At 43.5% G+C, this 18,888-nt stretch overlaps 1 long non-coding RNA gene across 1 annotated transcript; it reads right to left on the reverse strand.

Annotated features, from left to right (window-relative positions):
• Positions 1–7,218: 7,218 nt before the first annotated feature.
• On the reverse strand, positions 7,219–11,033 carry LOC142817899 (uncharacterized). The gene is made up of 3 exons (XR_012895413.1): positions 9,833–11,033; positions 9,040–9,297; positions 7,219–8,446 (listed from the first exon to the last, which is right to left on the reverse strand). It is a non-coding gene; the product is annotated as an uncharacterized LOC142817899 (long non-coding RNA).
• Positions 11,034–18,888: the final 7,855 nt, after the last annotated feature.

Here is an 18,888-nt window from a genome sequence, read left to right on the forward strand (position 1 = left end):
CGCGAGGTTGGTAGAGTAGCCTGCACGAAAGCCAAACTGCGAGGCAGACAGAATGCTAAATTTAGTTAAGTAATTTGTTAGTCGCTTTTCAAAGCACTTCTCTATAACTTTGCTGAGCACAGACAGAATTGCAATGGGGCGATAGTTAGAAACCAAACCCTTATCGCCTTTTTTAAAGACAGGAACTATTTTGGCTCTCTTTAAATCAGATGGAAATGTGCCATTTTTAAACAAGGTTAATTACATGTGAGAGGGGATCAGCGACGATATCAGCGACATATTTCAAGTGAACTGGTTGAATTTCATCAAGACCCGCGCTTGTTAGTTTTAATTTCTTGATCACATTGTGAATTTCTTCTGGTATGGTAGGATATAGAAAAAAGGACTGTGGTTGCCTTTCAAGCGTACCTTCAAAGCTGTCGGAAACGGGTGTGTTATTAACTGTAAAATAATTATTAAATTCATTCGCAATGGCTGTTGGTTCTTTGTAGGTGCCATTAATGCTAGAAATCTCATTTATTAGTGTTTCTTTTGAGTTCCTGTTCAGAAAAGAGTTGATGAGCTTCCATTGTTCAGTGATACCAGTGGCTTCATGAAATTTAGCTTCGTAATACCTTTTTTTGGCGTCTCTCAATAATTTATTTAGGATATTTTTGTAACAGGAATATCGCTGCTGCAATTTGTAGTTAAATGGACAACGTTTCGTCTTTTTGTACATATTGTCTTTCTTACGCATACACTTCAGTAAACCATCAGTGAGCCATGGGTTATGGGGTGCCGGATACCTTTTGTGGCATCTAACAAAAGTGGTTGCTTCGCGAATACATTGCTTCAATACTGATGAGAATGCCTCAAAAGCTAGCTCTGCATTTGTTTCGGATTTAATTCTCGACCAGTCAAATGATGATATGGAATCTATAAATGAAACTTTGTCAAAGAGGGCTTTTCGAAAAGAATGCTTCGTTCGTGACAAGGCCGACGACAAGCGACAAAAAATGGCATAGTGATCGGTGATATCGAGGGGTATTATGCCACATTCATTACTTGATAAGTGGTTAGATAGAATGTGGTCAATAAGCGTGTTTGAGCCACCCGTAATACATCTTGTCGGCAACGTAAGAAGCTGCTCATAACCAAAGCCTGTAAAACAATTTGAATATTCAACCGAACCTTGATTGGAATCTTCTAATAGATTGATGTTTATATCTCCCATAATAACAACGTTTTTCCTTTCTCGTGAAATTCGATCCAGGGTTTCATGCAGTGCCGAACAAAACTCGGGCACGGATGATGACGGTGAGCGGTAGACGCATGCTAGAATAGTTTTTTCTGAATGGGGTTGTTCAAGATTGTCGTCGATTTCAATCCATACAGATTCCGTGTTATCAGCTAGAATGGCGAGATCGTTACGACGCTTATATTTTACTGAAGATGATATGAATATAGCTGATCCACCATGACTGTTCGATTGGCGGTGACAATATTCTGGAGTGTAGTGTGGTAAGCAATATATGTTTCGGTCGTCAGACGATAGCCACGTTTCAGACATACAGATGAAGGAAAAGTGATGGGCAAGGGATGCTAGGTAAACACAGATGTCGTCATAATGTTTTCTGAGACTACGCGTGTTGAAGTGGATGGCCGATAATCCTGGGCTTTCGAAAAAACGTCGAAGCTGGTTAGCGGAGTAATACATTTTGAGGCGTTTTGAAGGTTACTCAGCAATTCAGTTGATTGCCAGACACCAACTAGGAGGCAGAATGAAACACAGAAAGGTCTGCATCCTTCGTGATGCGGTATACCCGACTGTCAACTGATTTTCGTGCTTTGATCTGACAATTGTCGGTCCATAGGAACTTCCAGCCATGTTCCCTCTTAAGCTTCAGTGCCTTAGCGAAAAGTCCTTTCTTTTCCAACGTTAGATGATCATTTACATAAACAGGACGACTTTGCGAGCCCCCAAAGCCTAGTTCATTGGTGTTCAGTTTAGCTTTTCGTGCCTTAGTAATGAAATCTTGTTTCTTAGTACGTGAGCAGAACCGCGCGATGAGATTCTTGTCCCCCGTTCCAACTTTCCCTCGAACGCGATGAACGACGTCAATGTCCCCATCTGTAATAACGCAATCAATTTTTGCCCCTACAGCCTTCAAAATTGCCGTACAGTCTTCTCCCTGTGTACACGGAACATTCTTCAATTCAATGTTATTTAGCCGAGAGTATTGCTCAAGTTCAGCTACTCTGGTTGTCAAGGCATCATTCTGTGACTGCAGAGCTTGATTGACTGTGCGTAAACGGTCGCTTTCTGACCTCACTTCTTCGACAATAGAATTCAGCATTTCGACACTGGAGACCAAACTGTTGACTTCGGCCTTCAATGCGTCAATTTCAGGTTGCGTTGCGGAGGCTTTTTGGTTCATCTTCGCAACCAGCTTTTCCACTACATCATCCAGTTTACCTTCGGACCAGGCCTCAAGCGACTGGATTCTTTTCGTTAGTTCAGCTACAGTTGGCATAGTAAGACAAGCTACAAGCTATACACTACAAGCTACAATACACTGGCAGCAGCAAATGCGGTAATATGTTTATGAGCACGATGCAATAAGAAAACCCACCAACCTGCAAAGGCAAGTAAGTTCGTTTAGCTTGCGTTCCTCCAGCCGCAGGTGCTGCTGCCAAATGAAGCCGGGCAGCCTCCCGCACTACTTTTGTAGTCTGTTGGTATCAGCAGTCTTTATCACCAGGCGATGTTTCCACGGTTGACACTGGTCACGCAGGCGCGTTAGCCACCGACAGACCAAATCAGATGACCAGGTAGAAAGCGTGCGCACCCGTTGAGCAGTGAGCACGGGCACCCAGCAAAGCCCAGGCGAACCAGCGTCGTGTGGTCAGCTACGTAACCAAGTTGGGAACGTCGCAGAAAGCCCAGGTGAACCAACGCTGTATGGTCTGCAAAGGCAAGTAAGTTCGTTTAGCTTGCGTTCCTCCAGCCGCAGGTGCTGCTGCCAAATGAAGCCGGGCAGCCTCCCGCACTACTTTTGTAGTCTGTTGGTATCAGCAGTCTTTATCACCAGGCGATGTTTCCACGGTTGACACTGGTCACGCAGGCGCGTTAGCCACCGACAGACCAAATCAGATGACCAGGTAGAAAGCGTGCGCACCCGTTGAGCAGTGAGCACGGGCACCCAGCAAAGCCCAGGCGAACCAGCGTCGTGTGGTCAGCTACGTAACCAAGTTGGGAACGTCGCAGAAAGCCCAGGTGAACCAACGCTGTATGGTCTGCAAAGGCAAGTAAGTTCGTTTAGCTTGCGTTCCTCCAGCCGCAGGTGCTGCTGCCAAAATTTACCTTACATTTCATTGAAGCTGCGCTGCTACTTAACTAATTCGGTGCAATCTAGCACGGTATAGTGGTGAACGTAAGGGTGTTTTGTACCTATAGTCAAAGGTAGCCTTTGTTACAATATTCTTATTACAAGACACATGAGCGACTTTGGTGCCTGCAGACGAATTGTGCTAAAATAGATAACAGCAGTAATCAAATGAAATTGTAAGCGCAATTTCGCTGGTTCCACGCACCGCAGCATTTTTATAAAGCCGGAATGCGAGAACGTGCATACGCTTACGCTTAGGTATATGTCTACGTAAAATGAGGGAGACTCGTCGGGAGGTGTCTCAGTGCTAATGCTTTTCACAAAACACGGTGCAAATATTTCGTCCAGCGTTGTTTGAGTGCGCAAACAAAGCAAGGGACGTGTATACGAGTCTTGAGGTCGAGAGACGTTATCACACGTGCGAAAAGGATGAAGAGAGAGAGAGAGAGAGACTCTCGTTTCGGCTTCGCGAAAGCTTGAAATTGATAGATAATAAAGACAAGTTTCTGGCCCAGCAGACGTCAGGGAAAGTATCCGCAAAGCAGCGTCAGATGCTCGGAGAGCATAAAAAAGAGGAGTACGCGTTATATGGGAGTGACAGCCACTCAGAAAGCGAGATGAAGTGTGACTGTCCTTAGATGTGAGAATCATTGCTAATTAGGAGAGTTGAGTTAATGAGCCAAAACTTTCCTAAATAACGATAATGGAAGCAAACTGAGCATTCATCTAGTGAAAGTGATACTAGTGACAGTGAACTCATAATAGTTGATTAGCGTTGTCACAGGCTGTTATATATTTTTATTTTCTTATTTATATTTGGCAAACTATGAGAAGGTAGCCTACGTTAGAGCCGGCTATCCAAACGTCATGACAGTAATGTACAAGAATAAATAGCGCACGGTTATACAGTCACACGTGGCAGTTTCTATCTTCTAGTAACCTTGGGCAAACGCATTCTAACTATTTTTTCTATTTTTGACAAAGTTTCACCGGACGTTTTTGCATTTGGCTTCATTCGAAGGAATGACGATATATCAGCAATAGGGCGAATGCAAGCACTGCCGCAGTGGACCAGCGGTTACAGCGCTCAACTACAATCTACGAGGTACTTGGTTCGATTCGCAGAATCACTGAGCACTTTTTTTTTTTTTTTTCAGGAGGTTGCCCGGCCTGACATTATGCGTGGTGGCGGGTACTAATTTTTTGAGAAGTAGGCTTTCGCACTTGCTTCTTTCACTTCCCTTTTAACCCAAAAGCGCTGTACTGTGCTCCTTCAAAAATTAAACAATCCAGGGTTCATAATTTTTTCCTCCATTCTCTCTTATCGCAAAAGTGTACAGAGCTGAAATACCAATATTATACCTGGTATATTACTTTTCACGTGTTTGGATATTCGACCAGCAATCAGTCTTCACGGTGTTTTGAAGAAAATCTACACATGCAGTGAGCTAACTGCTTGCAGCCAAGTTGACTGCCTTTGTAGGGACACGCTTTTGTGCTAATTTGGTGGGCATCATCACATGCAGCAAGACCAAAGAGCACGGACAGTTAGAGCTGACGCGAACAGAGTGATTAGTTTGTGTCTTCTGTCCCGCTATTTGTCATTCTGCACGCTTCAGTGTAATGTCGCTGTCAATGGTTAAAATGAACTATAGCAGTTAATCGAGTTCTGCTGAGAGGGTCCCCTATTGTCCAGAATGGAACAGAACAATGACAATTTGATTTGTGTGATAAAGAGATACCCTGCTTTTGGTTACTAGAATAAATTTCTAAACTGAAGTTTATTTTTTATTAACAACAGTTCCAGTGCAGATGAAAGGTGCATGGACAAAATTCGTGTATTCAGCTTGACTAGGTTTGTGACCTTAATTGTAATTGCGAACCGGTATCACAGTATGCATAAATATCACACACATATACAACCACGGGTGATAGCTTGCTTATTCTGATTAAAATTGAAAGGTTGAAATCGACATATTCAACCAACGCAATGTGTACGAGATATGCCATGTAGAGTAGCTATGCTCTGAACTAATCTTCGCAGGTTCGTTCCATTTTACCCAATTTCTTGCCCATGACTGTAGGTTGGTAAATGAAACAACTTCTTCGAACACACATATTCTGTGTAAGGTTACATTTATTTTTATGCAGTACAAAATAAATTGAAATATGTAATGGCTCAAAAGAGAAATAAGTAGAAACAAATTCAGCCATATCATTACCAAACTTACTCACCAATGATAAACGGATTCTCATTTAAAAGATACATACATACATACATACATACATACATACATACATACATACATACATACATACATACATACATACATACATACATACATACATACACACATACATACATACATACATACATACATACATACATATACATATACATATGTACACCCATACATACATACATACACACACTCAGGTGTAAATATTAAAATGAATGGCTATAAAACAACAATTCTAATAAACTCATTTTGAATACACTACAGAAAGTAACTTACGAGAGAAATCCACCGGCACTGTTATGTCTGAACACGGTGTTTCTCGAACCATCTCGCAAAACCTTGATGCATAGTTTTCCGCTGATGCCCAGTGACAAGCACTCTTTATAAAAAACACAATAATAAAGCCCTTGACAATGTCATGCTAACCAAAAGGGCTGTGCATCAATATTTTGTACATGTCTGCAATATCACTCTGTTTATTTACATAGCTTAGCTCATTCACAACCCACTAACAAAGCATGTTAGGACACTTGGGCTGAAGGTTGGCACAGCGCGAGTAAATTCTAGACAATACATGAATAATACAATTATAAGCTACTAAGCTCCTTGGTGCAAACAGTGTTTATATTGACAGCTAAAGGTGCCATTTCGTTTCCCCAAAACACTTCTCAAAAGTAGAATCAACTTTATTTAGCTAAAAGTTTCTATTCTGGCGCGTCGTGGTGGCTCAACGGTGGAAGTGACTCTTTCGGCCAAGAAAACAAAGACCAATTATTTTTCCAGTTCGTGAATTCACCCCATGCTAACATTGAGGCAGCTGGTAGGAGTGCTTTTGGAGAGAGGAAACCACCACATTCCCACCAGTTGTGGCCTTGGGTAGCTACTTCACTTGGACAAAAATGATGAAAAACACTCCTCAAGAAGACTTCAAAGTTTGCACACCAACACAGTTCCCATACAGCTGTCTATTGGTCTGCTTGAAAAATATTGAATTTACTGGTGGGCTAAGACTGTACACTATGTGAGGTGATGCTCCAGTGCACTGCATGTATGTCTTGCTGCTGGCCTCAACTGCGATGTTGCTCAGCACATATGTGTAAAAAAACAACTAATACTATGCCACTGCAAAGTAATTATGTGTCATTTGCATGAAACAGGGACCACAATAAAAGAACATAACATTTGCCTTCACAACGTTCAAAAACTAAATAAATTTCTACAGAGTTTTCACAGTTCATCTGAGGATAGTAATATTGGTTGTAAACACATTCTTTTTTCCACTAACAAACTATTTTAAGATACCACATTCAATAATAGAGTATACCAGCACTTTTGTAGGGCTAAACAATTGTACAGGCACCTGGAAAAACATAAGTGAATGCATGCCATAGCTACATATAAAAATAAATACTTTTATATCTAGTCTGAGTAGAGCTGCATAGATGATAAGTCACTTGCATTACATTATGAACAAACCTATCCAAGCAAAGTATACATTTAAAAAGTTACACTTATACAGTAGATAAGTAGACTGTTGAAGGACGGACAGGCAGTGGGATAATATCCAAGCACTAAAATGTACTGTTAAGATACACTAGGAGTACTGATGATCCTCTTCCTTCCAAATAAAATAATCCACATAGATTCACTTCCCAGAGCTTATACACTCATGGCATGATTGGTGCTATACAAATGAGTGTACACTGAAGGATTACATCGACTAAGTACATGATTACTGCATCCATGGCTTTATTTCTTGTACTACAAAGAATGCAAACACAGTTACCATTGGCGACCATGGATGCTGTGATTTCTGGCATGCAAATGTAGAGGCACGCAGGCACTTAACACACACGTTAAAAACTTCAGCTCAAAAATATTTGCCCACTAACACTACAGCAGCCTTTAAATTAGTGTCATAGTTTGGTATCTTCCATGCAAAATTTAAATAATTTCGAATGCAAGCAAAGGAACTGCTGAATAATGCACTGCTAAGAAGTTAAGCAGCAGCTGCTCCTGACATCACAATGTGCTCTTTCTGCTGTTGTAAACTTTGAGCAGGAGAACAGTCACTGGCAGTCCCTTTATACTTGGTCTTCTGTGCTCTGTTCTTGCTACACTGTACATGACCGTGGAGCACCGAACCCCTTGTTACTGCTGGAACTTAGAAAAATACAGATCATTGTTACAACCATGCTACATGCAAGAGTGTATAGTTGTCAATTATGTGCTCATATTTACAGATATTGTATTTTCAGAAGCCAATGACAAGCCTCAACACACACACACACACAAACAGTGAAGGCTGAAAATATATTTAATATGATACAAGAGCAAAACCACAATGTTCTAGATGAAGGCATGAAACTTCTGACAGGCCTAAAAAGCCAATAGAGTTTCTTTTATTTCGACTTTACACTAGGTGCGAGAAGTAGACCACAAATAAGTTCACTAAGAAACACAAGTTAGACTGCATTACAACACAACAGCCAATGTTGATAACTTTAAGGCTGTCTAACATAGCCAGCTCACCATACCGCATATAGGAGCAAATGGGCAGTCTAGAAGACACAAAGAACTTGTGGATTATGAGTGTGCTTGTTACGGACATCTATTATTCTAAATGAAGAAAACCTTTCAAAAATGCACTTCATCAGGAGAAATAATCATACGTAACAAACACAACGGGCTCCTACAGGTGCCACCAACACTCACCATAATTGTTGATACCAGTGTCTTGCCGGATGGATATGCTGTGTCCTGCACAGAACACCAAAGGAGCGCTCCATGACTTGGATTGCATGTGTGCTAGCTGCATCGCTCTGCTGCTGAAATAGGCTAGCCACAGACAGAGAAATCAGAAGCCATGGCTTTGAAACACACTGGACGTCACCTTTAGAGATCAACAATGCATACTTAGGTCAGGTACAATTTGTAGAAAAATATATATCACTATGCAATCGTGGTGAACATGTTCGGCTGAAACACAAGCAACAGCACTGAGAGAGAAAAAGCTACATTAGGCAAAAGATGCAGTTACTGGCCCTATGTCATCTGAGGCTTCTTCAATAGGTCTTTCTCCTTGCAAGTTGTGAACAGCCAGGCAATTTTCACCCACTTGCTATTTCCTTCCAGAGCACTCAATCCACAGAGGGAGTCACAAGCTCGAGAGCTCAATAAGGAATCAAAGTGTTTGTGCTCGTTTCAAAGCACAAGCTTTTGAGTCTCAGATTATTGGAGTTTCATTCATAAGCTGCAGGCTTCCAGCTTTCAACATTCTCAATTATCGTGCAATTTAGTTCTGTAAATGTTGAATAAGAATTATGTGTAAGAATATTACAGGTATCCACTGAAAGCAACCATGCTTGGGTTTTCAATTTGTGCACAGTAAGTGGTGTTCACGTAATCGTATGTATTAAAGAAAAACTAACCTTGCAGCCAGCCGTTAGGCAGTTTGGTGCCCTCGAAGCTCCCAAGCAGATTGCAGTCCTTCCAGATGAGGCTGCCATGCATGCTTCCACGCCAGATCCGCTGAATGATAACAGTCCGAGCAGTGACATAGGCTTGCACAGTTAGGGAGAACGTGTCCTTCTTATTTTTGTACAGGTGCTCCAAGTAGTGATGAGGATTGATGTGCCAGAATGTGCAACCGATGCATCACAGGACCTTAACAAACCAATCTCTGCGATCTGTGAAGAGCCAAAAACGAGATATTTAAAAACAATCATTAAAAGCACTCACTTCTAATACTTATTTGAGGAAACTATCACTTCGTTAAAGGGACCAAAATCTGCTATAATCACTTTGAAATAAGCTGAAGCCCCATGTAAAATTTACGTACCGCAATATATATGTCCTACTGAAGTATAGTACTACCACAGTGGTAATCGTCTATAGAACTAATTTTCCAAAATAACATGAATTTTTTTAAGTGCAACCTGGCTCCTGAAAAATAAATTCACACTAACTTTCCAACTATCAAACGTGGTCAACCGACAGGCCCAACCTCATAATCAAGCAAGAGCTCACTTGTATCAAATCACAAAAAACTTTTTATGTATTTGCTCCATAACATATGTATGTATATAACAGTAGTAGTAAATTTTTCATGCTTCAACTTACCATAGAGGAACATTACATCTGATGGGCTTAAAAACTTGCACACGTTATAGAACTGTGTGATTTATCGTACCGGTGAAATTTAGTTCTGCAAGGTGAACTCACCGATGGCAGCATTTAGTAGCCGTCGGTGTCATAAGGAACCAAGTACGGCCAACAGGCAAAGGGCATCTGCAGACTGGAAGCTGCCAATGACAGCAATGAAGGGCTGGCCAGGCGTGCACGTCCATTGATAAAGTGTAAGAACTGGCCATGACCGGCTGTTGTCAAGGCTCTAGTGCCGTGCAAAACGATGGCCAGACGAACTCGGAAACCTGTAGTTAGGCGATATTGGCCTACAACTTCATCCAAAGCAAGGCACCGGTGAAATCTTTGCTTTTTTGGGGGGCTGGAGGGAAGCTTGACGTTCACGGGCTCTCGCTGCCACATAGTACTCTCAATTTGTTACCGAAGAACAGTCTAGGCGCGCTTCCAAAGTAACACGATCCACAACAGAATGTAGCATCTCGCAGTTTTGGTTGATCACATCACAGCGCTAGGACTATGGTTATCACAAAAAGGAGAAGTGACGACTTAACAAACAAACGCGCCAAGCTGCCCCACCACGACTTCGCAGGGCAAAACAGTTATCAACGCTGTCTTTCAATTTTCGGTCACACGAGCACAACTTGTTCACAAGTCTTTGAACGTCAACACAGCACCACTGTTCACAACGAACATCGTTTCACTCCCGAACAGTACATTGCTCTCAAGTAAATAGAAGCGTACGGGCTAACTAGTGGCGAAGCAAGAACCGAGCGCGTAGTTCATACGTTTCCGTACGTACTTGGGGTCACTCAAGTAACGTGTCAAAACGCTGTCAATCCGAAATGTCGCACAGCACCAAACTGAGAGACTGGAAAGTCAAGCGAACGAACTGTTACCGGCACACAAACACACATTGCAGGCTTCTCGAGTGCTAGTTGCCGTCGATACATCGACGCCGATCCCCGCTTGATAACCACACCGACGCACAGGCTTTGCTGCGCTTCACCGTACACCATTGCACTGCCACAGCTTTCCGCACTGCTTACACGCACCGAAAGAGCTGCTGTAATCACAACACATCCGGTCAAACGCTGAAGTAACTCGTGCGAGAAGCGTTTGCTGAAAGTCGCACCGACCGATATGCTGTTTACGACGCCATGTTGTTTTCGACAACTGCGCAGCACATATGATGATAAGAGAGCTCTTAGAAAGTACTTGCACTATTTTCACGGCGTGACAAAATTTTCTCTTATGTGCGAGGGGGGTGATATGACGAACAGCACAGACGTTCCAGATGAAAGAAGTGTTTTGGCAACGTCACGGACTGAGCTGATGTAGAGGGTATTGCTTCACAACCAATCACAAGCTGTGCCTGTCGGCCAAGCCGTCGTCTGCTCGCGTTTGTCGTCTGCTTCGATCAGAGCATGCGACAGGGGATTCGCCTTCGCAACGCTATTATTCTCAGGTCAAGTGGTCGCTACGTCGCACAAAATACATGTCAGTGGCTCGCTCTACCTTTCAATGATGTTCGTGCGCCAAGTTAAATGGCTGGTAATTGACGCAGGGATGAATTCAGCCAAGGTTTGCTCCAGAATCGTGAGGGTTTGCATATTTTCGGTGTCATACAAAGTTACTAGGGTCATTTCATTCCGATTGCTTGCCATAATATCACGGTCCATATCGGTGTCTGAACAGTGAAGGTGAAGATGCATGATTTGTTTGTAGTTCCATGCGTAATCACGCGCACCCCTAATACGCTTTGGTTTACAAAGTACGATTTGTTCCAGAATGTCCCAAAGTGTATCGACAGCTGTATTTCAGAGATCGCAATGATTGGACAGTTAGAGCCAATGAAAATACACTAGAGCACAAACTTTAGGAACCACTCACTGAAAACTTCCTCTCATTTTTGTTTCCAATAGCGTGCAAAGAATGTGCTGCCATTAACCTCTTTGGTGGTAATTTCCACCAATGAGGCAAGGATCTCGAGTCGCACTTTTAACTGGATGAGATGGGGCGCAACACAACAACATAACAAATAAGGTTGATCCTATGCCATGTCGCGTTCGAATGCACCGACCATTCACGTATCACATTGGTTTTCATCCAACCACAAATCTTTACATGCGAAGTTTTTTGCCATTGACGCCCAATAGAATTCTTCAATTACTGCGACTTCGAACTTATTGGACGATGGTGGTTGTCAACACCATCCAGTGCGTACAAGGGAAACAACACGCGAAGCTCAAAGTGCCGAAAGAAATAAAAACGCACCAGCAGTCATCAGGCAGCCCTTGATGGGCATGAATTAACTCAACACCAGCCAGGGCACCAAAGTATACCGCTGCGGCAGCAGGTTCTAAGTAGCCACATTGTTTCTAAGAGTGGTCCGGACCACTCTTAGGATTTTCTCTCAGCCATGCTGTTTTTACGCACAATTTCGCTTCGTGAATCGACTTACGAGCACTTTTCGGTGACGTAAGCAAATATAGCAACTGCATCACCATCGCTGACATGTTCCCGGGCAGTCACAGCGCGCTTTATTTGCAGCGGCCGATGTGACAACTATGGCCTCTTACGACGTTTTTTCGTTTCGTGAATCGACTTACGCAAGAAAATTTCTCTTGCGCAAAAATGTTTTCGTAAGTGAGTTTTGTGAATCCGGGCCCAGGACTCGAACTTTCGGCCGTCTGCACACGTAGGCTCTAGACTTTTGACCTTCTGACGAAGTATATAATGTGAACTCTCTGTACATCAAACTTTTTTAAACATGCAGGCTATCACAGTGGTGTATCGCATGAAATTTGAAGAGAGAAGAAGTGTTCTTGCAATGCGCAATAAATAATAAAAAGCTGCCAACATCGTGCACCCGCTAACTCTTCAGTGCAAAGAAGGCGTGTGATATAGTTGGACTGTACGTAAAGTCAATGTAAATTTACTATATAATAACTGGTACTTTAGGTTTATTTTAAAGCAGAGAGCAAAAGCAATTTTTGGACACTCTTGTTTGTAAATCGACACGGTCTTGCTTATGTTTTTCTTCGCGTAAGCATGCACCCTAACGTGGACACATTTTGTTATAGAAAGAAGATCGGCATTGTTCGTTCATAAAAGGTGCCCTCAAATTCAATACTACTTAACACTTACCGACAATTAACCTTGTGCTTGATGTATACGAAAATGTCAGGTGTTTTTTAAAACGCCTAAAGACACGCTAGTTGCCCTTTATTATACATTGTGCATGAACTAAACCTCCCAGCCTTGAGTCTGACCTAGAAGAATAGAAAAAAAGAACTCTTAGTACACACACGGATTTAAAACAGCGTCTGGTTGTTATTATATGTTGTGTGAACGTGTTCACGAAACACTTTGATAGGACCCATTAATTGGATGCTTTAACAAGGCCGGCTTCCTGCGGGTTCACAATACAGAAGCCCCCGCCAACATTATAAATTGTTTCCTTAAAATATGTCCTATCCAATACTCTTGACATCTCTTTTTAAAAGAATATTTGTCGGGGGTTTCCAAGTTTGCTTACGAGCAACGAGGTTATTATACACGGTCCTCTTGAGGAGCTGTCACACTTTGTTTAATGTAAAGATTAGCGCGTGCAACACACAAAGCTGAGCATGATTATATAGTCTGCTAGAAGCGAGGAGAAAAAATAAGAAAAAATGAGCCTTTATTACTTTGAAATATTAGGTTCTATCAGCCCTTGCATCCGAAACAACGTGCTTATATAGGCTGTACATAATGGTCGCGCTTCCTTATTGACTAGATACGTTTATTTATGATGACGTTTATTTTACAACGAAGCGGCCTGTACAGCACCTACATACATACCTAAGAACCTGAATTTCTGCACAGCCACATATATCTGTATTTATATGTGTCAAAAAGAAATAGCAGTCCCAGGAACACAATATTCTTAAAATAGTCATAAAGAACCGAAGTGGTTAAATTGCAACGCGTGCAAGCTTTATTGGCAGTGTCCTGATTTTACAGGTATGTGTTTGATATGGCAAGGAGATGAATACTAAAACCATAATTTTTCCGATAGGCTGATTGCGCAAGAGCGTTGAATTCTGCACTATTCAACTCAAGAGGGCGACATTTGGTTTCGTCAGCCCAAAATTATAAAATGGCTATAAAAAGGCACATATGAATGAATAAGAGATCCAATCAATTTCATTGCCAGCAACAGATATATTTTTAATTTACGTTTTTTTCTTGTGGTGCAAATTCAGAAAAATAAGAAGGGTGGACCCAAATCAATTCATGGCGGCCATTTCGTTTCAGTTTTTTTTATATGTAAACTCTATTTTTACTTACGTAAGAATATATCAAGCTTTAAATTAAACTGAAAAAAAGGCTGATCTCGCGTACAGTGGGACTCGATAGAGGGAGAGAGAATAGAAAAAAAAGGCAAGGAGGTTACCCATGGCTGAGCCTGGTAGGCTACCTTACACTGTGGAGGGAAGGGATAAGGGGATAAAAGTTGAGAGAGAGAAGGAGAGAAATCTCTCTCATGCCGTTGACGAAATGGCAGCTATATGCTTAACATCACAGACGGTGAGTCGCACCCGTGTCTTGATCAATTGAGCACATTCGATATGTGAAGCGCGGATGAGGCACTTTGAAATCAGCCCCACGTTACGAGGCGGAGATAAATGGTGCCGTACAAGACTTTCATGTCTCGATTATCATATTTAAACGTGTCATTTTACTTCGTCTACGCAGGTCCCCTCGTACTAAATTTGTATATATGGAGCTAGAGAGAATGCCGCGAGCGGGCTATGAGCGTAGCATGTAGCCGTGATTTACATGACATGCATATCAAGATTACCACGTCTGAACCTGTCGTTTACCTTCATCGTCTATTCACGTCACATCGTACCAAACTTGGTACATGTGGAGCTAGCAAAACGGCCATGAGCGCGTCATGCGCGTGGTATGTTGTCATGTTCTTCCACAATACACGTGTCATAATTATCAGGCTTGCTCCAGTCGCATACCTTCATCATTCAATTACGCCGCGTAACGCCGAATTTGGTATATGTGGAGCTAGCGAAACGACCGCGGGTGCATCATGAAGGGCCTAATATGCTACGACGTAACGTTGGTGAGCGCTCAGTCTTGGTGCAGTGACGCTATGCTATCAAAACGAGAGCAGACTATAGTCTGACGACAGGCGCGACTGGCGTGACCAGCGTCCGTCGGCGCGCCCCAGCGGCGACCGGCGAGAAGTGCAACATGCTGCATTTCGCACCGATGACGTTACGCAGCTCTACCCTACGACCTACTGTACTCCTGACCTGCCCAGCTGGCGGCGGTCTACGGAGCTGTCTGCGCCGGCTCGGATGCCAAACTTCACCACCTAGGGAAGCTCGAGTTACCCCATCTGAGCGCTGGTGGATGCATGGAAATGCATGGGTTACCGCCGGTTCGAGATGAGTTTCATCACGCATTGAGTAAATGTGGCGGGTATCTTGAATCATTTTATTTTATGTGACTTTGAGAATGTTCTTTTGCATTTTAGTTGACATTTTAGTGCACTATTTTTCAAATAGAACCGCAAATCAGATACAAACACATGTATACAAACACTAGATCCCGCCGCGGTGGTCTAGTGGCTAAAGCACTCGGCTGCTGACCCGCAGGTCGCGGGTTCGGATCCCGGCTGCGGCGGCTGCATTTTCGATGGAGGCGGAAATGTTGTAGGTCCGTGGGCTCATATTTGGATGCACGTTAAAGAACCCCAGGTGGTCGAAATTTCCAGAGCACTTCACTACGGCGTCTCTCATAATCATATGGTGGTTTGGGACGTTAAACCCTAAATATCAATCAATCAATCGGCGTGCAAAACAAGAAATAACAATGACAGAGGCATGTTCTAAAAAGTGCTGGCCGTTTTATTTGTTTATTTAACTCATGATACCGGCTATACGTGTATACAATGGTAGACTTGTCGCAAACTAAGCTGGATTGAATTTACTGTCTGGACAAGAAATTGCAAAGACTATGACATTTCAAAGTGGCCGTGGCATCCAGCGCGCATAGAAAACAACCCAATACAGACAATTTTGCGCATAAGCATCATCGTCTCAAATGTCAAATGTAGATCGCAGGTACATGAATAAATAATAAAAAAACACTCTGCAACTGTTTGGAATCGAAACAGAAAACAACAACAGCAAACAACTTTACCTGCAAGACTGCAGCGTTTGCTCTTTTGGAGAGCAGATTAACCTCTGCAACTTCACATCTCAGCTGAAGACGAAGAAGTGTGTTTTGAATAGGAGCTACTTCTGCTAACTCCGGCGTATTTCAGTTGTAATTTAAGTCTGTTGATCAGTTTTCGCTGCCCCCTTGGAAGGGATGGATGTAGATCACCCCGGACGGCTGCCGGCACCAGCGGCGTCAGCGGCGGCCGCCTCCAGGAAGCGGATGGGACAAGCGAGTGACAGCGACAGTGAAGATACTCATGCTTACTATCTCAGCAGTGAGGAATTTTCAGATGACGGTTTCCAGCCTGTGCTGAGCCGCAAAGCGAAGAGGAGGAACATGAGGGCATCCTCATCCTCAACTATTCAAACTGTAAGTGAGGCGCCAAAATCGAACACTTATACCATCCTGTTTCTGCCTGCACTTCCTACCGTCAGCATGAAACGCCTTAACAGACAGTCTGTGTCGAGGTCTCTGGAAACGCTCGTGCAAATGAGATCACGGACATAAGAGTGAACGCCAGGAAGAATATACTGGCTGTGGACGTTTTGCACGCAAGCGCGTTGGGCGTTCTGCGCAGTGTAACTGACTTGGACGGCAACCAGGTGCGCTCTCATGTTCCCTTGGGATGTGATGTAGTAACCGGCGTGATCTACGACATAGATGTGGCTATTTCCAATAATGACTTACAATTTTTTGTCAAGTCCACAACTGATACTCCAATTGTTGATGTCACCCGGCTAGGCAAGTCTCGCTGTGTGAAGATTGCGTTTAAGAGCACATCACTCCCCTCTCATGTGAAGGTGGGATACTTCAGACATGCTGTGCGGCCTTTCATTCCAAAGCCTCTCCAGTGCCGTAAATGCATGAAACTTGGACATGTGAGCAGCGTCTGCGAGAATTCGGTGGTATGCCACCGCTGCGCCGAGCCCCATGAAGCGGATAAGTGCGTCGCAACTGTCAAGAAATGCTCTAATTGCAATGGATCCCATGAAGCCACATCGAAGGACTGCCCGCGGATTCAGAAGGAAATTGCCATCTTGAAGGAGATGGTGCGCGACCGCTCATCTCATCGAGAAGCCGCAGCTAAATTCAGAAGGCGTCGTTCACGTTGACGTCGGTCTTCAAGGAAGCCCGCTACCTCCTCGACACGTTTGCCAGATCCCTCATCAGTACCACCTCCTTTGCCTCCCAGACCACATGCCGTGGGAAAGGCTGTAAAGGACAAAGCCAGTGAGCATACCCTAACTGCGACAGAGTGGCCTGCACTTCAAAGGGAAGCAGCATCAAGCGAACCAAAGGAGTTTCATGACGGCCAGTCCGCGATCCCGGTTCTAGATCTTTCCAACCAAGACAGGCAAGTGACTGCAATTGTGCCATCATTAATTGCCACGATTCGCACGCTACTGAGCAGCATACGATCTCCGTCTGCTAAGAGTGCACTGCAAATACTGGATGCACTGAATGCAGTTCTTTCTAACGTCGTATAAGCACAATGGCTCAACAAAATCTCATCTTCCGCACTGAAGTTAAAAGTGCGTCGATTTTTCAATGGAATGCCAGAGGCATGAAGTCCCGTATCTCGGACTTTCGCCAATTTGTTCGGGCCAATCAATTCCCTATACTTGTCTTATGTGAACCAAACGTATCAACGCCTTATAGATTGTCCGGTTATGAAGCTTTTTGTTCAGCCGCTTGCGAAGAACGAAGCAAAGTAATTGTTTAGATTCGCACAGACTTGACTTATCTTTCGCACCCAATAGGTTCAAATGACGACAATCAGTACGTGTGCCTTCGTGTAAAGAAGAATGCAGTTTCGTTCACGCTTATTGGTGGATATATATCTCCGTCATCGCGATTTGACTGCGACAGATTAAAAGACATCCTAATGAGGACCGATGGGCCTTGGATCATCACCGGTGACTTCAACGCCCATCACATGCTTTGGGGGAGCACTAGGATGAATGCCAGGGGCCGGAACATTGTTACATTCGCTTCCGATTACGACCTTTCCATCATGAACGATGGTACCCCCACATATCTGCGGGGTCTCACGTATGGCAGTTGCCTTGACCTGACATTGGTGTCACGGTGCTTCTCTCACAAAGTTAAATGGTTTTGCGATATTGAGACTCATGGGAGTGATCACATACCCACCTACGTGACGATCGATGGTATCATAAAAATTTCTCTTCCGGTGTTGCAATTGGCACTGACTGGTCGATGTTTACATCGCGTGTTGAGGACGCTTGCCAAGAAGGCCTCGCCTGCAGCCTGGAAAATACAATAGCGGAAGCTATGCAAGCGTCCAAATGTAAATTACGATTTTCGTCTAAAATAACACAGTTTGACGTCGAACTGGAAAAATTACGAGCTATACGAAGGCGTGCTGAACGACGATTCAGACGCACAAGATCAATTTACGATCTGAGGGAAGCAAGGCGGCTCCAGAAAAAGATTCAACGACGCATTTACAAGCTGGAGAGCGAACGCTGGAAAGCATTCTGCGAATCTCTAGACCCTCATAAACCGCTGTCATATATCTGGAGAACAGTTTGTGGTCTTCGCTCCTCTCCGCAACAACGGCACCCTTTTAAAGCTTTGGCACTCCATCATGGAAAAACAGAACTCGAGGTGGCTGAAGAATTTTGCACGAGAGTTGCCGGGAATATTATGAACGAGAGCATCGACGCCGTGATCGTTCCTGAGACGCGATTACCAGAAATGGACATTCCATTCACCATGGAAGAAATGGAAGGTGCGTTAGTCGCTTCTAAGCGCATGTCATCGCCAGGTCCTGATGGTATTACATATAGTGCGTTGGGACACCTTGGACAAAAAGCCAGAAAAGAACTTTTAACATGCTTCAACAACTCCTGGCTCAGCGGCAGTGTTCCCCGAGAATGGAA

Source organism: Rhipicephalus microplus, chromosome 5 (genome assembly GCF_043290135.1).
Source record: "Rhipicephalus microplus isolate Deutch F79 chromosome 5, USDA_Rmic, whole genome shotgun sequence".
In the NCBI taxonomy this organism is placed as follows: domain Eukaryota; kingdom Metazoa; phylum Arthropoda; class Arachnida; order Ixodida; family Ixodidae; genus Rhipicephalus; species Rhipicephalus microplus.